This window comes from Dasypus novemcinctus, chromosome 30 (assembly GCF_030445035.2).
Source record: "Dasypus novemcinctus isolate mDasNov1 chromosome 30, mDasNov1.1.hap2, whole genome shotgun sequence".
NCBI lineage: Eukaryota > Metazoa > Chordata > Mammalia > Cingulata > Dasypodidae > Dasypus > Dasypus novemcinctus.
The window spans coordinates 40,460,687-40,487,577 of record NC_080702.1 but is presented as its reverse complement, the minus strand read 5'-3'; the positions used below and the strand labels follow the sequence as shown (position 1 = coordinate 40,487,577).

Genomic DNA, 26,891 nt, shown 5'->3' with positions numbered 1-26,891 from the left:
GAAGTTTTAGCCTAAACTTTGTCAGTGCAGCAGGTGTAGTCAATGAACTAGTGTCCATCCCATCAGAAAAATGCTGTGTCATGAAGGACTTATGCTGGTCAAGTTTTAGGAAGAGCATCCTGGGATCATGGACTCCAGAGTCCATTGATATGGGTATTCTAAAATACATAGGTCCCAGTGTAGCAACATATACTATATGGCAGACCCAAGTCTGCAAGCCTTTCATTTGATCAGTCACCCACACGTCGACGTGTCTGTGCCCGGATAAGAAACAGTCATGCTAAAATCAAAACTCACAAATCAGTACCTTAAGAACAATGTAGAAATAAATGTGCATTTTGAATTACTAAAATTGACACATGTATTTACACCTCAGTCCTTATAAACCATCTTAAACCCATAGATCAACAAGTTATACTGATCCATTCCTTCACCTCCAGATTGCTTTCCACTAATATTTGCATTTTTGTGGGAGCATGGTCTTATGTTGGAAACTCTTTTCTTTTCTCAACATAAGACAGAGAAAGTAGCTGGAAAGCACCTCACACACTCTACCACATTGAACATCGGTGGCACATGCAACACCTATAGATTTCTATTACCCTGGTATTAAAAAAAGGGGAGAGGGCTTATGGCAACTGACTTTAAAGGGAATTTAAAGATGTGCTCATTGGGCAAGCACATCCACTTACAAGTGAATCAATGGTAAAGGGAAAGAGTTCTAAGTTGTGGGAATACACATAAATTTATGGTCTACACCACTCAAGTTTGCCTTCTCTGACTAGAGATAGTTAATGATCCCTTAGGCTATGGTTGGTAGAGCTCATGTTACCCCAGAAACAGACAACCTAAACAGACAACAAGGCTTATTCTTTCCCTTTCAGGTAGGAGTGAAGGTCACATGTCACTGTGCTCCACTGTGGCTATTTTGCAGTCTTAGATGCTGGTAAGTTCCTTTCAATATTTGAGGATATATAGGGATGAATATTATTCCAAAGATTAATGGGAAGTTTGTGGTCCAAGGGTTCAAAATTGGCAGAAAGAGCTATCAAAATGTAAATGCAATCATATCCAGGTGGCCCTTCCCTGGTGATATTGAGGAAAAATATCCCCTTTTCCAATACATGATGGACTAAAGAAGACCTACCTTGTAATACAATTTTTCCTTTCTAAATTCCTGGCTTTGTAACTGAAATTTCAATCATTCTAGTTTTCAAGAAATTGTTGCTTGGTTCTAGATATGATAAGAGGAGGCTAATGTGGAATAGTGTGGGGTCAGGAATTGAGACTCCAACTTTTAACATCGGACTTTGGAAAATGTTTATGAATGTAGAGCAATGCATTTGCTCAGAAAGGTGATAAGTCTGGAATCTGAAAGGAAGTTGAAAGTCTTGAAATATTCTGAATCAGGTATAAATACAGTTTTCAGTTAAAAAAGCTTGTAGTTTTTTAACTTTATTTTTAAAGAAGTTTTAGAGTAAAGAAATGTTAGAGCAATAACATAGGGGATATCAATGGTTCTTCTACCTCCCCCATTCATATTTTCCCCTATGAATAACATCTTTCATTAGTGTGGAACACTTGTGTCAATTGATGAACGCATATTGAAGAATTGCTACAAACCACAGGTTATAGTCAGCATTATGGCTTACACTTTGCACCATGCAATTTTATGGGTTTTGTCATTTATAATGGCTTATATCTGTCTTTGGAAATTCATGCAGAACAATTCCAATGTCCCCAAAATGACCAATGTTGCACCTATTCTTCCCTGTCCCTCCCTTCAGAACCTGTGGTGACAACTCTCTTTATATCAGTGTTACAAGATGTTCTTAATAGGGGAAAATATGACAGAGGAAAGGGTTGGAAGAAATGAGAATTTCCTATATTTTCAAACAGACTTTTCTGTAACCTAAAAGTTCATTGAAAATAAAGTGAAAAAAATAAGACACTGGGGGACCATACAAAACAAAGTATAAACATACATAAAATATAACAGTATATTCTGTTTGTAAGACAGTTTTGGGAAACAAATAAAAATATAATGAGAGAATAAAAAAGAAGAGCAGCTGTGCATGACGGAAAGAATAGAGAGATCAAGAGGTCATGATTTTGCTTTTTGTTTTTTATTTTGTTTTATTATTGGAATAATGAGAATGCACTAAGAATGAATGAAGTAATGGATGCGCAAATATGTGACTACATCAAATATCATTGATTGTACATCTCAGATGAATTTATGTTTTATTAATACATGACAATAAAATTGATTTGTTAAAAAATAACAGTTCACAGAGGACTGAGGTTGTAATTTTAAAAACTATACTTGAATATTTATGAAAATCCTACCTCTGTGTTAAAGGTTCATGAGAATTCATTGACACACACAGGAGTGAATCTTGAATGGAGAGAGAAATTTTAATACTTAAGATAGCATATTAATATTGCAGTGCACATGAGGAAAATTATTAATAATAAAGTTAGTTTGGCAGTCAACAAATGGGAGATTAATTCACTTAGGAAAAATATAACTAATGTGAATTAAACATGAATTTAAATGAAATATAAGTAAGCTCCTCAAGGAAGCATGTGATGGATGTGTATGCCTTTTAATTCATATGATTTGTTTCTTTTTACACATAACATTCTTTGCTTCTTTGAGATATGATTGGGGACATTTATAGGGCATGGAGTTGTCCTAAATGATATTGCATGGGCAGGTGCTGGATATTATGCATCCTGCCATAGCCCACTAATTGGACTGGGAGAGAGTGTAAACCACAATATAAACTATTATCCATACAGTGCAGCAATGCTATGAAATGTAATCACCAAATGCAATGAATGTGCCACAATGATGAAAGAGGTTGTTGATGTGGGAGGAGTAGGGTAGGGTGGGGTTTGTGTTATAGGGAACCTCATCTACTTCATTCCTTTTTTTATTTATTTTTATTTTTTAATATTACATTAAAAAATATAAGTGGTTCCCATATACCACTACCCACCCACCCCAATCCTCTGACTTCAACAACCCCCTCAACCACAGTGGCACAGTCATTGTACTTGGCATACACACCCTGGAGCACCACCGCACCACATGGATAACAGTCCACATTGTAGTTTACACTCTCCCACAGTCTACACAGTGTGTTTTAGCAGGATGTTGTAATGTCCAGCATCTGTCCCTGCAACATCATTCATGGCAACTCCAAGTCCTGAAAATGCCCCCATATCACATCACTTCTTCCCTCAACCTGCCCTCAGCAACTACTGTGGCCTCTTTCTCCAGATCAGTGCTACAATTTCTTCCATTACTATTCACAATATTTCCATAGTAGAATGTCATTAAGTCCACTCTAATTCATTTGTTTCTCCCTCCATCCTGTGGCCCTGGGATGGTGATGTCCACTCCACATCTATATCAAGAAGGGGCTTAGATTCCACATGGATGTTGGATGCATTTCTCCTGCTGGCAGTTGCAGGCACTCTCAGTTCTCTGGTTTGATGGTTGATCACCTTAACTCCCTGGTAGCTGGCCTGTGTAAGTCCAATGAACCAGAGGGTAGGAGCTGTCAGACTCAGAGACTCAGGGCCCAGCTGGCACATGGACAGTCCAAAGATTCAAGTCTCCTGAGTATACGCCAACCCTAGCATCAATGACAGGTTACGTAAAAGTGACAGAAGAGGCATGTGTAGAAAGGCACCATTTTTTGTGTTGTATGTTTATTCAAAAAATACAATTAAAAATAAATTTTAAAATGCATATATAAATCACAAAGAGACAGATATGATAAAGAAAAATTAGAGAACATAAAAGCAATGAATATACTAGTGAAAATAAATTATCAAATTAGAGTATGAAGAGCAAAATCTTTACCTGAGCTGAACATACTCATCAGAAGTTTGACATTTGAGACATAGTTCTGTGGAAATTATCAAGACCTCACAATAGTGTGAAAGAGATGAAAAATTTTAAGAAAATAAGACTTACAGAGTTTCTCTAGAGTAATTCCAGCATGAAAAATGTTTGAGACATAAAAAGCAGAGTGAATAACTGAAAATCGAAATGTGAAGAAATAATGTAGGAGAAATTTCCAAAACATATGATAGGTTTTTTTTTCCTTTTAAAAGATAGCCAATATGTGATAGGTAGAGCGAGTAAAAATCAAGCCGCCCATGAATACGTTGGGGTGAATTTGTAGACTATGAAGGATTTATTAGTTTTTCCAGGAACCACAAAGGTCAGATTACTGACAAACTGCCAAAGTAAAACACAATAAAACAAACAGAAAATATTAGCGTTGAATTCATTATTTATTGAATATCCAGAAACACTTATGAAGGTACTGTAGAAGAAAATAATAATGTGAAGGTGTTCATCTTAAATGATAGAAGAAACACATTCATAGGCTTGTTCACTTTTCTGAAAATAATCTTTTTTTTCCTTGAAATGGGGGTCAATTCAGCATCCTATTTTGTTTTAACTTAATTCTTTTTCCTTTCCCTCCCCTGCTGGATCCCACATATGATGCTTCAATATAGTTTGTTTTTGCCTTCTAGTTGAGATAAAACCCTGAAGTAGCTGCCAAACACCACCACTTTTCCTTTAAATAAGACTTCCAATAATTCTGATCACTTCTCTTTTCTTTTACCTTTTCTGCTAGGTCTGTGATCATTCTGCTTTAAACCACACATGGTTACCAGATGAAGGTATGACTTACTCAATTCCAGAGGAAATACATACTTCCTAGGCCAGCATTAAAAGACCTTCAAGATCTGATCCAGCCTAGTGAATCTTTTCCTCCACATGGAACCCAAGTCTTAATAAAAATGGTGACACTACTCCTGGTACTTAATCTAGTTCTTGAGTCAGCCCTGGACCTCATTTCATACACTCAACTTCATATTAATAAGACCTGTGCATAAATGCAAACTTATTCTATATCCAAGTATGCCTATTTCTCTGGAAAGCCAACTGAGAAGAATAGACTCTATAGGCTTTGGATATTCAGGGAAGTGGTAATTAAAGATTAACCAGAATGCGGGGGTGGGGGGGGGGGTCATGTTAAAATCTTACCTGGAATGTGGAGAATATGTGTTAATTGAAGTTCACCTGGAGTATATAACCTATTTGACACTCAGATAAAACACATGATGAAACTAACAATAATTCATTTTTTATATAAGCACCATTTGACTCCCCACTCCCACATCCTCTATATAAAAGGGACCCAAAATTCTTATTCAGTTTTTATTAGGACAAGAATCTTCCAAGTTTGGCAAGTTGTAATAAATCTTTCTTCTCAGAATTTTCTCCTCCTGGCCTTCAATATCATTTACACCCAACTTCTCTCTGCTACAACATCTCTTGGGGCTCATCCAGGATACACTGAGAAGGTCAGAGCCAGCAACAGTTGACTGCCTCTCCAGGACTTCTCTGAGTAGGCTGGGAGGGCCCAGGTGAACCCCTGACATGGGTGCCTCTGGACTCTCCTTTAGTTTAGAAAGAGTTTGTGGACTCCACAAGAGCCCTCCTGGAGAACCGAGAGACACTGGATACACTGAGAATGAAGCAAACAGTTCAGCATGCCAGAAATGTAAGACACCCAGGGGCAAAACATAATTCTGAAAAAAAATAGGAGGGGACCCTGCTCAGTTCTCAAGAGGAGACCCCAGTACTCCTGAGGAAAAGAGAGGAAGTGGTCTTCTCTAGGTCCGAGAAAAGGAAAGGGGTGTTTGTGTGTGTGTGATTGTGGAAAATAAGTGAGATGCAGAAACACACTTCTGCAGTGCCATTGCAGAGTCCTGATCCATGGTTCTGTGGTGACCTCATCCAGTCAAGTGTGGTTTGGATGGTCTCCCTGCACAGGGACCCTCTTCTGAGTCAGGGGTTTATACTGACCTGCTAAGGCTAAAAGGTGCCATAAGGTCCTGTGAGGGAGGTGGCTGGAAATGTATGAAGCTTAAGGCTGAGTGAGTGTTGTGCCGCATTGGCATAGGGTGGAAACATGGAAAAAACACAAAGTAGGACCACATTAGGTTGTATGCTAAAAAACTTTCCCTGAGCATTCCATGGCGATGTATATCATAAAGTTCCAGCCAGGAAAGCTTAAAATGCTTTCTGAATTAGAATGACCAACTTTTGGCATGGGCTGGATCTTTTTTGACCCCCAGATCATCCATAAAGTCCACAACATAGTAACCAGAAAACCCGGGCACCATGGCCAGTTCCCCTATGTTGATGCCTGGCAAGATGTTATAAGTCAAAATCTGCCCTGGTTAGGGAAGGGTACAACTACAGAAGTCAGGATATGCCTAATACAAAAACCGAGAAGAGCTGTCCCAGGGACTAGGCCAAACAAGCACTGTGAAAGTGGTCCACAGGAAGTGAGCCCTAAATCCAGTGCCAACCCACCCATTCAGCCAAATGAAAATTACCTCCTGCCACCCTATGCAAGTGCTCCTATAGTGTCCGTCCTAAGGAAAGGGGATGAGCCAATTTCCCTAAGCAGTGCTCCCCTGTTGTCATCTGTGCTGGGAACTGCACCACCCACACCATCCCTCCAGCTGTCTTTGTCACCATCTGCACTGAAAAATGCAGCACAGCCTTCTGCACAGCCATGTCCCCTGGCAGCCCAGTGCTGACCATCAGTTAGGAAGGAGTCCCTGAGAAACAACAATTTAGATCATGAGGAGCCTCAGAAGCGAGGAGAACAGGGAGAAGGGCTTCCGTACTCCATGAAGACCAAGGTCAAATTTATTATGACACAGATGGCCAGATTCAAGGGGGAAACTATACATATGTGTCCCAGCCCTTGACTACAATGGACTTATTTAACTGGAAAAGCCATACCCCTCCATACTTGGAGAAACCTCAGGCCAGGGCAGACCTCTTCCAGTACATCAAACCCGCCTGTACTGATTGTAAACAACTCATTATGATCTTACTTAACTTTGAAGAAAGAATGTGGGTCACACAAGGGGCTATAACCTGCCTCAAAGAGCACCCACCTGAGCGAAACTTGGACAGTGACCAAAATGCCCACATCCAGTTCCCCGACAAGGACCACCAATGGGATCCCAATAATGCAACTGGGCTCAACTGACTAGAAACTTTCCATAGCGCCATAGTTGAAGGTTTCAGAGCTGGGAGCCAAAAAGCAGTAAACGTGGCAAAAACCACCCAATTCCTACAAACTCTCAATGAATGTCTGGCTCAGTTCTATGACAGACTGTGTGAGGCATTTTGTGTATTCACATCCTTTAATCCAGATTCTCCGGAAAACCAAACAATGGTCAATGCAGCATTTGTTGCCCAACCACAGGTTGACATCTCAGAAAGCTACAAAAGTTGGATGGCTTTGCTGGAATGAATATTTCTCAGTTCTAGGAAATAGCCACCAAGGTTTACATCAACCACGATGTAGAGACCAGGAGGGAAGAGAAGTGGAAGATGAAAAAAAGTAGACTTTCTCCCAGAAACAATCATCAAAAGAAGCAAACCTGTGTCAAGGGAAATAAATTAGGAAACCCCTGCCCCAAGAAAAGAGAGGATCCCACCCAAAGGGTGAAATCAGTATGCATACTGAGGGGAGGAGGGACACTGGAAGCAGGAATGTCCCAGCAGGCCACTCTACTCCATCACTGGAAAAAAAAGCAGCCTAAGCATTATCAAGGAGAGCTAGTGGAGTGTCACAAACTGAACACTGGGTTAGCAAAAATTCAGAAGGAAGACATGCAAATCACTTCATTGGACTCACAGGAATAGAAGACTCTGATTGTGATTATTAGGACAGACCGGGCTCCTATTTTCTCTGTCCCACAGAGCCTATGGTCGGAGTCCAAATTGGGGGTTTATCCATACATATGATGGTCAATACTGGGGCTCAGCACTCTGTAATGACCAAACCAGTCTGGCCATTATAAAAAAGACAATCCACTATCGTAGGGGCAACTGGTAAAAGTCCCCAGTGGACATTCCTCCAAGCCAGGACCTGTAACATTGGAGGTTAGGACACCATTCATGAATTCTTGTATCTCCCAGAGTGCCCCCTCTTGGGTTGAGACTTGCTGTCTAAACAAACTGCAAGCTCAAATTATCTTTAATGCCACAGGGCAATCCACAATAACACTGGACCACCAAGCCCTCCAAAAATAGTGCTAACCCTCCCTCTGCAGGAGAAATGGAGTCTCTTTTGCCTCAGTGAAATGAACCAATCTATGGTCACACAGCTCCCCTTCAAAGATGTGTCCAAAATATGGGCAGAGGGCAAACTAAAGTGGATGGCACATGACATTCCTCCAATTATTATTGAAACAAATCCCACAGCCAGCCCAGTGAGCATAAATATCCAGTTTCACGTGAAGGGCAAGAAAAAGTCTGGCTACATATTTAGAGATTGCTAAATGAAGGCATACTAAGGCCATGCCAATCTCCATGGAATACCCCACTCTTCCCAGGAAAAAGGCTGATGGGGATTACTGCCCGGTCCAGGACTTATGAGCAGTCAATGCAGCAGTAATAACTCTACATCCTGTAGTCCCTAATCCATACAATCTCCTCAGATTGATATGCTCATCAGAAATCTACTTTTCATGACCAGATCGTGAAGATGCCATCTTCTGCTTTCAGATAGTGCCCTAGAGCCAACTGATTTTCACCTTTACCTGGGACAATCTGAACTCCAGTGAAAAGCAGCAGCTAAGTTGGACACAACTCCTTCAGAGATTTAAAAATGCACCCACTACTTTTGGACAAGCTCTGGCCAGTGATCTCAAATCCTTTAAATCAGAAAGCCATAACTGTTTTCTCCTCCAATATGTAGATGTCCTCAAGCTTGGAAGTGCCAACTACCAAGACAGTGCTAGCAGAACCCATGTCTTTTTAAAATATCTCCAACAAAAGGACTTCACGTGTCCAAGAGAAAAGCCCAAATCTGCCTACCTCAGGTCAAATATCTAGGTTATAAAATAGTGTAGGGGCACCATGAATGGGGACTTGAAAGAAAGAAAGTGATCTGTTGCCTCCCTGAACCCAATACCTGCCAAAAGTTGTAAGAAATCCTTGGAGAAGCTAGATTCTGCCACATTTGGACCCCCAATTTTGGGGTCCTCACATGCCCTTTATATGCTGCCACAAAGGGGGGAGATCATGATCTTCTGCTCTGGGAAATCCCACAGAAGGATGCTTTCAGTGCTCTTAAACAAGCTCTGATGGAAGCACCAAGCCTTGGAATTCCAGATCGCAGAAAAACTTTCTTAATATATGTTCATAATCACCAAAGCATTGCAGTAGTACCCACACAGTACCTGGGTTCCTGGCAAAGAATTGTAGCTTATCTATCCAAACAACTGGACACTGTAGCCCAGGGATGGGCCTCATGCCTGCAAGCTGTAGCAGCTGCAGCAATCTTAACAATAGAAATCATAAAGTTAACCCTTGTGCAAACTATGATTTTTTAGCTTCCACGTGCAGTAATTACAATCTTATAAACCAAAGGAACACACTGGCTTACTAACAGTGACTTGATTAAATATCAAACTCTATTATGTGAAAATCTGTCCATCCAACTGGAATTGTAAAAACCCTGAACCCTGCTATTCTGCTACACACCAAGCTGGGAATTCCAACTGATAACTGTCTGGAAATATTGCAAGAAGTTCATTCCATCCAGCTGGACATTCAAGACCAGCCACTACCAAATACCAACATGGAGTTCTTCATGGATGGGAGTTTACTCAGGGCAGTGATCAGCAAGCAGGATATGCTGTAATAACATCTGAGAACACAGTAGATGCCCACCTCCTCCCAGGTAACACATCAGCACAAAAAGTCAAAACCCTTGCACTTTCCTGAGCCCTACAACTTGTGGCTGGGGCCAAGGTTAACATCTATGCAGATTCCATATATGCCTTCCTTACCCTGCACATGCATGGAGCCTTATACAAATAATAAGGACTCATTAACTCAGGAGGAAAGAGCATTAAATATGGCATGTAGATTCTGGAACTACTTGAAGCAGTTTGGAAAGTATCAAAGCGAGTGTGATGCACTGCAAGGGACACCAGACAAGCCACAGCCCCATCGCTCAAGGAAGTCATAGGGAAGATGCTGGAACCGAAAGAGTGGCATGGGAAGGATCCCTATCTGAAAACCTGGCCACTTCCCTCATTCCTCAACTTCTTAATTATCATAAACTCCAGTACACACTGCCTGCTCTTATCCTGCCACCTCTGAATCACCAGGAACTGCAATACACTCAAGCCGAGAGAGAGTGGATACTCTCTGACAGTGGGACACAAGGAACAAATGGGTGGCAGATATTGCCCAATCACAGAAGAGCCGTGCCTCAAATATTATCCATGACTGTAGTTCAAGACTACCATGAAAAAACACACCTGGGAAAAACCCATCTTAAAGAATTGTTAGAAAGATTCTTCTACATCCCAAACCTAGTCATTATCACCCATGCTGTATGCCAGTGGTGCATGTCATGTGCAAAAATTAACATTTGCCTGGGACCCAAAGGAGACCCAGTGTTGGCCTCCGCTGCGGCACTGCAGGCGGGTCACTGCAGGCGAGTCGCTGCCGGGGATCGGGCCTACGCCACGGCCTGACCGGGGCGGCAGCGGGCTGCTCAAGGCTTGGTGGGGACGCACGGTTCGATGGAGGAAAAACCACGGAGACGAGGTCTATGCGCAGGTCTGATTTTATTCGGGAAGTACATGGGGTTTTATAATGTCATGGAGGCGGGGAGGTTGTGGGAGGGGCATGCCCGCGGGGCAGCTGAGGATTGGCTGCAGAGGCAAGGGCGGACCTGCGGTTTATGACGTAAGCCATTGATGGCAGAGGGGGTTGTTTCCGAGGTTGTGCCGGGGCGGATACGGGATGAGGGCGGTTGAAATGAGGCGGGGAGAACAGCGATCGGCTGGGAGGGGGAAGATAACAGTGGCTGGGAGGAGGGGCGGAGGGAGGCAGCAGCACAAACTGCTGCTGAGAAGGGCCATAATACAGGGAGGTTACGAGGAACAGGCGGGCAAAGTATAAGGAAGCGAAAGGCAGGGTGGGAGCAGGGGACAACCCAGGAGACCAAAGAATCAGTAATCCCCTCAAAAATCTAGTAGTTGATTTCACTGAAATGCCATGATCCAGAAGCTCTAAATATCTCCTAGCCCTCGTTTTCACCTTTTCTGACTGGGTGGAAGCCTTTCCTACTTGAACAGAAAAAGCTGAAGAAGTAGCCAATGTTAGCTTCAGGGAGATCATTCCTTGATATGGGCTAACCTTCTCAACTGGCTCTAACAACAGACATACTTTCATCTCTGAAATTACTCAAAAGATGGCCAAAGCACGGCACATCCTATGGAAACTGCACACCACTTACAGTCCTCAAAGCTTAGGGAAAGGAGAACAAATGAACTGTACAATAAACACTTATATTGCCAAGATTTGCCAAGAAACTGGGATAACAAGGGTGTAAGTACTCAGGAGTGCTCTCCTCCAATTTCGGGCCAGCCCAAGCCAAAAGCTAAGCCTAACCCCTTATGAAATCCTCTTTGGGAGCCCCCCCCCCCCTTTATCCAAAATATAGAAGGGGATCTCAGAGAAAGAGGAAACTTATCAAAAGTTCAGCAAATGATCAGCTTAGGAAAAACCCTACAAAAACTGCATCACTGGGTCCAAGAAAAGGCCCCCTTAGCTTAAGCAGCTCCACACACCCGAATAAGCCGGGAGATGTAGTCTGGGTTAAAGACTGAAAATCAGCTCCACTAACCCCTCAATGGCAAGAACCCTATCTTGTCATTTTATCCACCCCCATTGCAGTTAAATTAGCTGGAATCACCCCATGGATACACCATAGCCAGGTCAAGCAAGCTGCCCCAGAGTCCTGGACCTGTATTCCAGATACCCACAATTCAACCAAACATATCTTGTGAAAGAACAAAATATCAGTCCCTGCTACAGTCACATCCCAGAAGCTGACTGGTCCACACACGGATGAAGATTGAGGATGAACACTAAGACCTGCTCCAGTCACACCCTGGAAGCCAAGTGGGCCACACATGGCTAAAGGTTGAGGATGAACACCAAGCTCTGCTCCAGTCACACCCCGGAATCTGATTGGTCTACACAAAGCTGAAGAATAAGAATCTACTTTATCTGTCTCTGAGACTCTGCTCAGGTTTGCATAAGGGCAATCCTTCTGACAACCTCCAGACTCTTTTTTAGAGACTCATAGCCATATAAACTCACTTGTCTTTTCCATTTCCCCCTTACTTTAAGTTAAAAAGCATTTTTAACTCCTGTTATTATATGTAGAAAGGGATATTCTGCTGGTCTGTGTTGAACCTTTAATTCAAGGTCATTTTCTAGTTATGTCATCAGCTGGTACTTGGTAGTGATCCCTTGGTGCCAGGGAGGCTCATCTGCGGGTGTCATGTCCCATGCTTGGGGGAAGGCATTGCATTTACATGGTGAGTTTGGCTTTGAGACTGACCACATTTGAGTAACACAGAGGCTGTTAGGAGGGAACTCCTGGGCACAGTGCTGCTCTAGGCCTTGTTCTTATTTCTGGTGTATAGCCTCACAAGCATAGTCATTAGTATCAGGGGCTCACTGTTGGACCCTCATTCCTTCCTGGTCCTTGCCATTGTGCCTGGGAGACTGCCACTGCTCCCCTAGGGACCCTGACAGAAACCCCCCCTCCCGGCCAGGAACCCAGGACCCCCCAGCTGTTGTTTTTAATTGTTTCCACTATGAGTATATCCAAACATTTCCATGCACCCTGGACACATGCCCTGTATAACTCCCTTCAACCATATGTCCCCTGTCAATGACACAGACCTATATATGCACACCAATGTTCATAGCAGCATTGTTCACTATCGACAAAAGTTGGAATCAACCCAAATGCCCATCAACAGATAAGTAGATCAATAAAATGTGGTATATACATACAATGGAATACTACTCTGCTTTAAGAAAAAATACACTACAAACACATGTGATAACATGGATGAATCTTGAGAACCTTATGTTTAGTGAAGCAACCCAGGCATTGAACAACAAATACTGCATGACCTCAATGATATGAAATAAGCAAGCTGCCTCAGAGAGCTAGAAACTGTAAGATAGGCTTACAGGAAGTCGAGGGGTAGGGGAAGTATGTAAGGTGACATCTACATGGGTGAAATCTATGATAAGCTGAGGTAAGTATGTGTACAAGGAAGGGATAAAAAGGGGGCATAGGGTTACCTTTGGGTAGGGCTTCGGGGGTTTGAGGGAGGCTAGGGATGGGCAGATGGGTAATATTGCACAAGAAATTGGGGGGAGGGTGGGGCAACATATGAACATAGGAGATTGTCTGGTGTTGGTTGAGAGTATAATGCTGAGAAAACCTTTTCAAAATATAATTAGGAAAGTTACCTGTTTAAGATACTCAAAGGAGATAATCTGACGCAGGACAGACTCCTAGGGAATATCTGAATGCTCATTTTGCCAGAGTGGGTTATACCAATGGGTAGAGACCCATTTAATGAGAGTGAAGGTAGACCCACAACCTGGGGAGGACTAATGCCATCAAATAGAGGAAACTGTATCTCTCAAGAGAAATGGTGGCTCCCAGGGCATTAGGGCAGTTGAGCAAGTCAAGCCCTCAACACTGTTGCAAGTATCTCTGAACATGGTTCCTCAAGAAATGTAGATTGACTGTCACTGTGGGCCCCAAGGGGAAGGGAAAATGATATTGAATAGATGGAACCAAAGTAAATGTGAGGGCAAAAGAAGTGTTTCACAAGAGTACACAAGGATGAATATAAAACATATAATATTCCAGAAGTGTTTTAGATCACAGTAGTTCATATATACAATATACAGTACTCCCACATATCCAACATTCTGTCCAGTCAACAACATTTTTTGATCATTAGTGGTGATGAATTAGATATCTCTAAAAGACAGGTTAGAGGGGAAGAAGTACACAAGAGTGTGGAGTTGGGGGTCTGAGATAATGGCCAGGATGATGAGCAGGTTCCCATGAATGTGACCAGGTATATGGAAACAAATGCAACCAACGAATTTATCGGAAAAGAGACAGGCAATTTCCTGCAGAAACTGTGGCTTTTGAAAAAATGGTGCTGGAACAAAGGAATACACACTTGCCAAACAAAAAATGAACTTAGGCACAGATTTTTTGCAACTTATACAAATTAAATGTAAATGACTCATACAAAATAAAAGTAAAATGCAAAGTAAAACTTCTAGAAAAAATACACAAAACATAGAAGCCCATGACTTGATGATGACTTTTTAGATATAGAATGATTCAAGATAGAAGAAAACTTATGAGTTGGATTTATTCAAATGTCAAATTTCTGCACTGTTAAACTCATTGATAAAGGATTGAAAAGAAGATTCAGAAAATTGGAGAAAAAATTTGCAAATCTCAACTGAAATATGAATTGATCCAAATATTCAAACAACTCTCAATATCCCAAAATAAGAATGCAAACACACAATTGTAAAGTTCTAAATAAAATCCAGAGATAAAAATGTATATATACCCTTCATAAATAAGCATACCCAAAGAAGCCCAATATCGTTTGTCATTAGGGAATTGCAAAATTAAAATCAAAATTATATATCATCACATGCTTTTTTGAATGGTTAAAAACCTAAATACTGACAATACTATTCAATGGTGAGAGTGTGGAGCAATACAATTCTCATTCATTTTTAGTGAGAACACAAAATGTTGCAAACAGAAGATAATTTAGCAGTTTCTTTTAAAACCAAGTATAGTTTTACCATGCAATCCAGCAATTGTGATCTCTTGTATATATGTGGTGATATGAAAACTTAAGTTCATACACACACACAAAGCACATGACTGTTAATGGCAGCTGTATTCATAATCTCAAAATTTAAAACCAACAAAGATATCATTACATAGGTGAATAGATACAAACACTGTGGTATATCTATTCATTAAAATATTAATCAGTGACAGAAATGTTCCATCCTACCACAGAAGGCCAGGAACACTCTCAAATGACCATTCTAAAAATGCAATGTGAATTATATCAATTAGATGACCTTCTGGATAAGGCAAAAATATGAGATGATAGAATGATCAATTTTTGCCAGGAAATTGGTAAGAGAGAAGGATGACTGAGTAAATAAAGCACAGGGAAATTTTTAAAGGGATGAATCTATTTCGTACAATAGTGTTAATGTTAATTGTAGACGAAGGACATCATGCATTTGTTAAAACACACTAACCTTGAAAAGACAAATAATGAACTATCTGTATGCAAATAAAAATTCACTTACAAGTTTAAGAGCATCCAAGGATAGAATGAAAAATAGCAAAATTAGATAACTGTATTAGAATTGTATGCTTTGCCCTTACAGGAGGGGATGGGGAAAAAGTGCAGAAAGAAATAATACTGGATAGGAACAGAGTCTATAAAATGAAGTCAAAGCTAACTTGCATAAATACTTTACTGTAGTTGACAATGATGTATCCCATCAGGGTATGGATTAATTATTCTAAAAATTCTATACTTGATACTGAAATCAGGTAATTAATGGAAGGATGACTGATGGCAGAATAGATACTCACTGTGAAGGGGGAGGTTACATATAAGCAAAGGGAGGAGGATAAAATTTTCACATATATAATCACATATAAACATGTGATAATGGTAGAGAAACAGACACTTCAGGGTGAACTTATTTGTAGGTGAATGTAGATAGAGAGGCTTGTACGCAAATCTATTTGTAGACAAATGTATATACCCAACTCAATACACACATAAATTTCTTTACATTGTCCACAGAGAACACCTAGAGGCCCCAGTAGCAAGGAGAACAGATAGTGTCCAGACATTAGAATTTAACAACATTACCCAATGAGTCTTCTTGTGAAATAGCTAAATCTAGGAAAGAAATATTCAAGAAGCAGCTGGAGCATCTTGCAATATCAAAAATTACATACATGTTAGAATATACTCCTCAATGATGGGGTATAGTAATAAGATACAGGGTGCAGCTGAAAGAATCCCCATGGTCAAAATGGGAACAAACTGAACAACAAGAAATAATAAAGTAGTATTGTATCACAATCTAAATTATAAATTAAATATGTCGAGTCCATTTTGATATAAATAAATTATTGATTAAGTAAATAAGAGACAAACCTCCCATGCTGAAGTATTTCAATAATTTATATAGTAATTGCTATCCCAAGGTAGTAGAGCATAACTCCCATTCTTGAAGTGTGGGCTTCACTTAGTGACTTCTTTTCAAACATCATATATAGAAAGGTAAAGAAATGAGAAATTTTATAGTGGGGGGCCTGCAAACACTGCTGATCAAGGTCACTTCAACAGTGATAAATTAGGTTGGTAGGATGAACCTGTGATGAAAATGCATTTAACTCCTGGCATCTTCCTCCAAAACCCCATAAAACCATCTAATCAGGAGGAGAACATCAAAGTCCACCTGAGGGACACTTTATAACACACACAGCCTGCACTCTTCAAGATTACTCAGGATGCCCCGGTGTCGCCCCCATCCCGCCCAGGAAAGGCCGCTTGGCACGTGGGGAGGGAAGCGGCTTGCAGGCTCTGTCCAGGCCCCAGGGCTGCCTTCGAGTTGCCCGGGGGCTGCGGGCAGCAGCTCTGCTTTCCTCAGCTCTGTTTTCTGCTCTCCTGCCACCAGGCCTGCACCTGGGTGGGTCTTTACCCGAGCCGCGCCCTCTGCGCTCCACTGAGGGCTGGGAGAGGTGCCTGCAGGAGGTGCTGGGTAGCTCTAGCATGCTGAAATAAACTGCTTTTCTTCACTTTATAAAAGAATAATCTGGGAGAACAAGATGGTGGCTGAGTCAACTTGCTTTGCGGTCTCTCCTGGGAAGAGGCGGCTGGGTGCCGCTGGAGGTTCTCTGAGGCCAGGCTTTTCTGGGATTTTTGCAGGTCAGGAAGTGTCTGGACATCGATTTGGTGGAAAGGTAATGGAAAGGATTGGTCTATAAGATATAATTTGGGTTCTATTGCCCGGAGGTGAGACCTGCACACGGGTTGTTCCCTCTTTGGGGGTGGGTGGAGCAGTGGTATCGGCACAGCGGCTCCGCTTTTTGGTGGCTCTGTGGTGCTGGGGAGCTCGCAAGTACTGGGCAGGCTGTTGGGGGGTTGATGGGACGGGGCACCTTTGCAGACGATTTGGGGAGACAGACGGTGTTTTGTTGTGAAGCGGGGGAATTTTTGATTGTGGACACAAATAACAGCGCTTCCGCCTGGAGCCCCGCCCCCACAAGCCTGGCTGCCGATCTGCAATGGAATTAGATTGTTGGCAGCAAAGGGACATAATTGGGAGGTTGTTACAGGCTGCGGCGAGGAAGGGGGACACGTCGAGAAGCTGAGTGGGGAATATTTTGCGAAGCCTGGGAATTCCGGTTTTGGAATCTGTTTTCGGTGTTTCCAACTGGAGCCCAGCCCACATCCGGGCTTCAGATCTGCATCATTAAATTGGCTGCGGTGTAGAGGCGCCCTCACGTGGCCGTTTTGCAGGATCACAGGGTGGGAGCTGTCCAAAAGCTGAATTGACGATATACTGACAAAATAAACCTTACTGAGTAAGTGAATTGCAGGGTTCAGACATAATATAGAGTTTGTGGCTCTGACTTCCCCCATAGGGCAGGCACCCAGCTGTGGGGATCCCTGAGGGCTGTGTTACACTGTGGGACTCCTAGGCTTCCTGTTGACCAGATTTGAGGTTGCCGGGTCTGAATCCGCTAAACTCTGGTGACCCACAACCCAGAGTCACACACCTCTTGAGCCTTCAATATCTCAGACTTTCCACCCCTGAATCCATCACACCCTGAGGTCCATCTGAGGAACTTGAATGCCCTAGCCTACAACGTTTGCGTTTTTTCTTTATCATTTTTTTGTTTTGTTTTTATTTTAATTTTATCTTTTTTTTTTTTTTACTTTTTCTAATGTCCTGATTGCTAATATTGCATTGTACCCTAGTCTTTTCTCCCAGCGTATCCCCCAAAGTCTTTATTTTTAATTCAGTTATTTAGGGGTTGTTTTTTTTTCTCTTGTTGTTGCTGTAGTTGGTGTTGCAATTTTGGTTTGTGTATATCTGTTTTTTTCTTTCCCCTACCTGTTCCCCACCCTTTGCCCACCCCCTTTTCTTTCTTCCTTTCTTCTCCTTTTTCTTTTTTTTTTCTTTTCTTTTTCTGTTTTCTCTCTCCCTCTTGTCCCTCATTTTCTACTTATTTTATTTTAACTCAATTATACAATAGGTGTGGCAGGGAACACCTCACATATGCTGGGTTTTCTCATCCTCCACTGCCTTATTTCTGTGTGAAATGATTTAGGCTACCTACACTATCCCCTTTCCCCTACATCTTGATATCCACCATCATCTACTGTCTCTCCTATATTCCACCTCCCACCTCCCTTTCTTTGATCCACAAAGTGTCTAGCTCTTAATTTCTAATACCTTTGTTTTGTGTGCTGACTGTTATCCACTCTTGAAACTATTACCTTTCTTTTCTCTTTTCCTCTCTCATGTAAACAATAGCTTTTTAGCTCATACTATATTCCTCCCATATTCAGTCATCTACCTCATAATAGGTACTTTACCTACTGTTATAACTCTACACAATTTACATGAATCTAACCTCCATCCTCCCAGATCTAATATTCTTCTTTGTTAACATATATCACCAATACTACTTTACACTTTTTCCTTGCTTACGCAATTGCCTTTCCCCAGCACTAATACTTTCCTTTAAAGCGAACTTAACCAGCAACAAGAAATTAGAATAAGAAGAACAAAGTGACAAAGAGAAGATATAACACTTACACACAAAAAAACAGCTAATTAATCTCCAAGAGTAGACAAAGAAGCTAAGGAACTGATTAAACCCATCAAGATAAAATGCTGACCAGAGAGCAACAAAAATCTACAAACCAAACCAGTAATCAGGAAAATATGGCTGAATCCAATCAACAAACTAAAAATCAGGAAGGGGAGCAGAACTTTGCTCAAGCAATGAAAGATCTCAGAACATTTATCACTGACAAATTTGATGAAGTAATGAAAGAGGTTAACAACATGAAGACAACACTTGGAGGGGAAATTGCAGACATACGCAAAAAGATAACAGATATGATGGGATGAACACCACAGTTCAAGAAATCAAAAATACACTTGCAGCAAATATCAGCAGACTAGAGGAGGCAGAGCAGAGAATTAGTGATGTGGAAGACACTACAACAGAAATCAAACAGATAGTAAAAGAGGTCGAAAAAAGATAGAAAAAATCCAGCTAGGACTTAGGAACCTGAATGACAATGCAAAACGCTCAAACATACGTATAATAGACATTCCAGAAGGAGAAGAGAAGGGAAAGGGGTCACAAGGAGTGTTGCAGGAAATAATGGCTGAAAACTTCCCAAATCTACTGAAAGAGACAGATGTACATATCCAAGAAGCACAGCACACTCCACTAGTCATAAACCCCAACAGGCCCACCCCAAGATATATACTTGTCAAATTATCCAATGCTCAAGACAAAGAGAAAATCCTAAAAGCAGCAAAAGAAAAGAATACCATCACATAGAAGGGAAGCTCCATAAGATTAAGTGTTGATTTCTCATCTGAAACCATGGAGGCAAGAAGGCCTTGATATGATATAGTCAAGGTACTAAAGGAAAAAAATTTCCAACCAAGAATACTCTATCCAGCTAAACTAGCATTCAAACATGATGGAGAGTTCAAAATATTCACAGACAAACAGAAACTGAAAGAGTATACCAACAAGAAACCTCCCCTTCAGGAAATTCTAAAGGGAGTTCTGCAGGAAGAAAGGAAAAAACAGGACAGGCAGAGTTGGAGGAGAGTATAACAGCAACAAAAAAAAGACAAAAATAGAAGGAAAAAAATACAAACAAAATATGACAAACACAACTCCAATCAAAATATGGCTAACACAAATAATTTCTTGAAAGTAATAACACTGAATGTCAACAGATTAAACTCACATATCAAAAGATTCAGACTGGGACATTGGATAAGGAAATATGACCCATCCGTATGCTGTCTACAAGAGACACATCTTAGAACCAGAGACGCATGGAGATTGAAAGTGAATGGCTGGAAAACAATCATACAAGCTAATAATAACCAAAAAAAGGCAGGAGTAGCTATATTAATATCAGACAAAATAGACTTTAAATGTGAAACAATTGTGAGGGACAAAGAAGGAAACTACATTTTAGTGAAAGGGAAAATTTGTCAAGAAGATCAAACAATCATAAATATTTATGCTCCTAACAAGGGTGCCTCTAAATACGTTAGGCAAATGCTGGAAGAACTAAGTGAAATAATAGATGTATCTACAAATACAGTGGGGGATTTTAATACACCACTATCTTCCTTGGACAGAACATCTCAAAAGAGAATCAATAAAGAAATAAAACATTTGAACAGTAAATTAGAGGAGCTGGACCTAATAGACATATATAGAGCATTACACCCAAACACAGCAGGATATAGATTTTTCTCAAGCGCATATGGAACATTCTCCAAGATAGACCATATGCTAGGCCACAAAGAAAGTCTGAGTGAATTCAGAAAGTTTTAAATCATACAAAACAATATTTTTGAACACAGTGGAGTCAAGCTGGAAATTTGCAAGGGACAGAGGCGCAGGTTTCACACCACGATTTGGAAATTAAACAGCACACTCTTAGAAAAACAGTGGGTCAAAGAGGAAATCTCAAAAGAAATCAATGGCTACCTTGAAACAAATGATAACACAACATACCAAAATTTATGGGATGCAGCAAAAGCAATACTGAGAGGGATATAGCCATAAATTCAGATATCAAAAAAGAAGAAAGAGCAAAAATTGAAGAACTAACTGCACATTTGAAGGAATTAGAAAAACAACAACAAAGTAACCCAACAGGAAGAAGAAGGAGGTAAATAACAAAGATAAGAGCAGAACTAAATGAAATAGAAAATAAGAAAGCACTTGAAAAGATAAACAAGACCAAGAGCTGGTTTTTTGAGAAGATCAACAAAATTGACAAACCTTTAGTGAGACTAACAAAGAAAAAAAGAGAGAAGATGCAAATACACAAAATAAGAAATGAGAAAGGTGATATCACCACTGACCCCACAGAAATAAAGACTATCATAAGAGGATACTTTGAAAAACTATATTCCAACAAAAATGACAATTTAGAGGAAATGAACAAATTCCTAGAAACACATAAGCATCCCATATTGACGAAAGAAGAAATTGATGATCTTAACAAACCAATCACAAGCAGAGAGATAGAATCAGTCATTAAAAATCTCCCAACTAAGAAGAGCCCAGGGCCAGACGGCTTCACAGGTGAATTCTACAAAACATTCCGGAAAGAACTAACACCAATCCTGCTGAAACAATTCCAAAAAATCAAAACAGAAGGAACATTGCCGAATTCCTTTTATGATGCCAAATTTACCCTAGTACCAAAGCCAAACAAAGACAACACAAGAAAGGAAAATTACAGACCAATTTCTCTAATAAACCTAGACACAAAAATACTAACAAAATACTTGCAAATCATATTCAACAACACATTAAATGAATTATACACCACGACAAAGTGGGATTTATTCCAGGTATGCAAGGATGGTTCAACATAAGAAAATCAATCAACGTAATACACCATATAAACAGATTGAAGGAAAAAAATCACATGATTATATCTATAGATGCAGAAAAAGCATTTGACAAAATACAGCACGCTTTCTTGATAAAAACACTCTGAAAGATTGGAATACAAGGAAATTTTTTGAACATGATAAAGAGTATATAAGAAAAACCTAAAGTCAACAGTGTTTACAATGGAGAAATCCTAAAATCCTTCCCTCTAAGCTCAGGAAAAAGACAAGGATGCCCATTGTCTCCGCTCCTATTTAACATTGTCTTAGTAGTACTTGCTTGAGCACAGAGGCAAGATCCAGATATAAAAGGCATTCAAATTGGAAAGTAAGAAGTCAAAATTTCATTATTTGCAGATGACATGATCCTATACATAGAAAACCCTGAGAGCTCTACAACAAAGCTTCTAGAAGTCATAAATGACTTTAGTAAAGTCGCAGGTTATAAGATCAATGTGCAAAAATCAGTAGCATTTCTGCACACCAATCATGAGCAAGATCAGGAGGAAATCAAGAAACAAATACCATTCACAATAGTAAATAAAAAAATCAAATACTTAGGAATATATTTAACTAAAGAGGTAAAAAACTTATACACCGAGAACTGTACAAGACTGTTCAAGGAAATCAAAGAAGACCTAAATAAATGGAAGAATATTCCTTGTTCATGGATAGGAAGACTGGATATTATTAAGATGTCTATCCTACCAAAACTGATCTACACATTCAATGCAATCCCAATAAAAATCAACACAGTCTTCTTTAAGGAACTAGAAAATCTAACTATGAAATTTATTTGGAAAGGAAAGAGACACCGAATAGCCAAAGACATATTGAAAAAGAAAAACGAAATTGGAGGAATCACAGTACCTGACTTAAAAACGTACTACAAATCTACAGTAGTGAAAACAGCATGGTATTGGCATAAGGAGAGACACACAGACCAATGGAATCGAATTGAAAGCTCTGATATAGAACCTCACATATATAGCCACATAATATTCGATAAAGCCACCAAACCCTCTCAACTGGGAGAGAGTGGCCTATTCAACAAATGGTGCCTGGAGAACTGGATAGCCATATGTAGAAGAATGAAAGAAGATTACCATCTCACACCTCATACAAAGATCAACTCAAGATGGATCAAAGACCTAAATTTAAGAGCCAAGACCATAAAAACCTTGGAAAGCAGTGTAGGGAAACATCTCCAGGACCTTGTAATAGGAAATGGATTCATGAATATCACACCAAAAGCATGAGCAGCAAAAGAACTAATAGATAAATGGGACTTCCTCAAAATTAAAGCCTTCTGCACCTCAAAGGAGTTTGTCAAGAAAATAAAAAGGGAGCCCACACAGTGGGAGAAAATATTTGGCAACCATATATCTGATAAGAAACATATAACTTGCATATATAAAAACTCGTATATCTTGAAAATAAAAAGATTAGCAACCCATTTAAAAATGGGAAAAGGATTTAAACAGACACTTCTCCAAAGAAGAAATACAAATGGCTAAAAAGCACATGAAAAAATGCTCCAAATCTCTAGCTATCAGGGAAATGCAAATCAAAACTACAATGAGATACCATCTTACTCCCATAAGATTGGCAGCTATGAAAAAAACAGAAGAATACAAATGCTGGAAAGGATGTGAAGAAATGGGAACACTCATCCACTGCTGGTGGGAATGCAGAAGGATCCAACCATTCTGGAGGACAGTTTGGCGGTTTCTCAAAAACCTAACCATAGATTTGCCATATGACCCAGGAATACCACTGCTGGGTATATACCCAGCAGAACTGAAAACAAGGACTCAAACCGATATATGTACACCAATGTTCATAGCAGCATTGTTCACTATCGCCAAAAGTTGGAATCAACCCAAATGCCCATCAACAGATGAGTGGATCAATAAAAGTGGTATATACGTACAATGGAATACTACTCGGCTGTAAGAACAAATATACTACAAACACACGTGATAACATGGATGAATCTTGAGAAGCTTATGTTGAGTGAAGCAACCCAGGCATTGAAGGACAAATACTACATGACCTCAATGATATGAAATAAGCAAGCTGCCTCAGAGAGCTAGAGACTGAACGATAGGCTTACAGAAAATCTGGGGGTGGAGGAAGGATGTGAGCCGACGTATGCAGGGGGGGAATTTATGATGAGCTGGTGGTAAATATGAACACAAAGAAGAGATAAAATGGGGGCAAGGGGTTGCCTTTGGGTGGGGCTTTCCGGGTTGGAGGGGGGCTGGAGACAGGCGGATGGGTAATATTGCCCAAAAAGTGGGGGGAGGGAAGGGTAGCATATGAACATAGGAGAGCGACAGGTGTTGGTTCAGAGTAAAATGCTGAGAAAATCGTATCAAAATATAATTAAGAGGGTTACCTGTTTACGATGCTCGAAGGGGATGGTCTGATGTTGGACGGGCTCCTGGGGAATATCTGAATTCTCATTGTGCCAGAGTGGGTGGTACCATTGGGTAGAGTCCCAAGTAGTGAGAGTGGGGGTGGACCCACATCATGGGGAGGATGAATACCATCAAATAGAGGGAACTGTATCTCTCGAGAGAAAGGGTGTCTCCCAGGGCATTGGGGAAGTTGAGCAAGTTAGGCCCTGAACACTGTTGCAAGTATCTCTGGACGTGGCTCCTCGGGAAATGGAGGTTGGCTGTCACTGTGGGTACCAAGGGGATGGGAAAATGGATGTTAAATGTGTGGAACCAAGGTAAATGTGGGGTAAGAGAGAAGTTTCACAAGAGTACACAATGATGGATATAAAACAGGTAATATTACACCATAAACATATAAGGGACGACAGACTAAGAATGTAAACCATAATGTAAAACATAGGATAACTAAAAATTTAGAAAACTGTGTGTCCTAAAGTATGCACCACAATGTAAGCACAGATATCACCTTGTTTGAAAGCTATTGTCTCAGACTCTGTACATCACTGTAAGTAATTATGATGTGAATAGGTTGTAAGAGTATCACTGTGGAAAGGAAAAGGTTTTGTGGTGGATGTGTGGGAGTGCTGTATATTGTATATATGAATTACTGTGGTCTAGGGCTCATGTGAAGTGAAGTTCAATAATTAGGGATAAAAGAAAAAAAAAAGAAAAAGATAGGATGTAGAATTTTTCCAAGTCAACACATATTCTATATCTAACCTTTAAACCCATCGCTATATGCTATTTTACTAGTAAGGGATCCTGACATCATACTGGGCTTCAATTTTCAGGAAGTTCTGGATCACAGAGTGGTTCAACAATGGCAGCAGAGGAATACTGGTATAGGATACTATTGATAGGTGATATATGGCTGACAGGGAGCTATACAGGCCATATGTCCAGGGTGCAAGGTAATGTTCAGATATACTCATAGTGGCAACAATTAAAAACTACAGCTGCGGGGGTACTGGGTTCCTGGCCGGGGGTGCTCTATTTTGGTCCCTTGGGGAGCAGCGACAGCCCTCCAGGTGCAGTGGCAAGAACCGGGAAGGAATGAGGGTCCAACAGTGAGCCCCTGCTACTAATAACTATGCTTGTGAGCCTATATGCCTGAAATAAGAACAAGCCGTGAGTAGCACTGTGCCTGGGAATTTCCTCCTAACAGCCTTCATGATACTCAAATGTGGCCAGTCGCGAAGCCAAACTCAGCATGTAAATGCAATGCCTTCCCCCCAGCATGGGACATGACACCCAGGGATGAGCCTCCCTGGCACCGAGGGATCACTATCAACTACCAACTGATGATGCAACTGGAAAATGACCTTGAATTGAAGGTTCGATGCGAATCAGCAGAATATCCCTGTCTACATATAAGAACATGACTTTAAAATGCTGTTTGACCTAATGTAAGGGGGAAAAGGAAAGGAGAAATGAGTTTATACGGCTATGAGTCTCTAAAAAAGAGTCCTGAGGCTGTCAGAAGGATTGCCCTTATGCACAACTGAGCAGAGTCTAAGAGACAGATAAAGTAGATACAATCCCCAGGTATTGGTTCCTTGGAGGGCTAAAGAGACCCAGGAGTTCTATAGTCATGGCAGATGGGGTTCACTGCCATGTCAGATGGCCCTTCTTTGGAGCTGGTGTTTCTGAATGATGAAACTGGACTCCGATGGGATCTTTTTTCATAAGACTTTCATGCTACTTTACTAGAATTGTAGATGGTGTTGGGGTTTAAGATATATTTAGGGGATTTGAATCTCTGGACTGACAATATGATAGCCAGGCCCTGAGCCTCAACAGACTCCAGCTCCTACAATCTGATTTATTGGACTCAACCTCACTCAGCTAAGATGGAGTTGAAGAAGGATAACCACCACACCATGGAGCCTAGAGTGCCTACAACTGAAAGCAGGAGGATTGCATCCACTATCCATGTGGAATCTGAGCCTCCTCTTGACATAGAGGAGCAACTGACACAACCAATCCAAGGTCCACAGAGAAAAGTTGACATTGGAGTGGGAAAAGTGGACATGGTGGCTGATGGGTATGGGGAATGGCAGGAAGAGATGAGATGTGGAGGCGCCTTTGGGACTTGGACTTGTCCTGGATGGTGCTTCAGGGGCAATCACCGGACATTGTAAATCCTCCCAGGGCCCACTGGATGGAATGGGGGAGAATATGGGCCATGATGTGGACCAGTGACCATGAGGTGCAGAGATGCCCAGAGATGTACTTACCAAATGCAATGGATGTGTCATGATGATGGGAGTGAATGTTGCTGGGGGGGGGGGGGGAGTGATGGGGTGGGGGTGGTGGGGTTGAATGGGACCTCATATTTTTTTTAATGTATTATTTTTACAAAATCAATTAAAAAAACAGATAAAAAAAGATTACTCAGGATGTCAGAAACAAGAAGAGTATGGAAATGAAGGGCCTACGAATTCATGTCAAGTAAATTTGGTATTCTCGATGGTAGATGTTAATGGGAAAAATAGTTGTGGTGTACATAGAAACTCTTTACTATACTTGAATTTTTCCTGTAAATATAACACTGATCTAAATGATTAAATTAATTAGGAAGGAAAAATATTCATGAGAAGTAAAAACTTAGGACACAACCAACTCTTACCTTCATTTCAGATGCAACTACCTGCCTTGCAAAAGAATATCACAATGCTGTAAATATCCTTATCCAC

General features: G+C 40.8%; 1 pseudogene; it reads right to left on the bottom strand.

Annotated features, from left to right (window-relative positions):
• Positions 1–24,199, bottom strand: part of LOC131276831 (vomeronasal type-2 receptor 116-like) — a 38,877-nt pseudogene extending 14,678 nt beyond the window's left edge.
• Between the last annotated feature and the right edge of the window lie 2,692 nt (positions 24,200–26,891).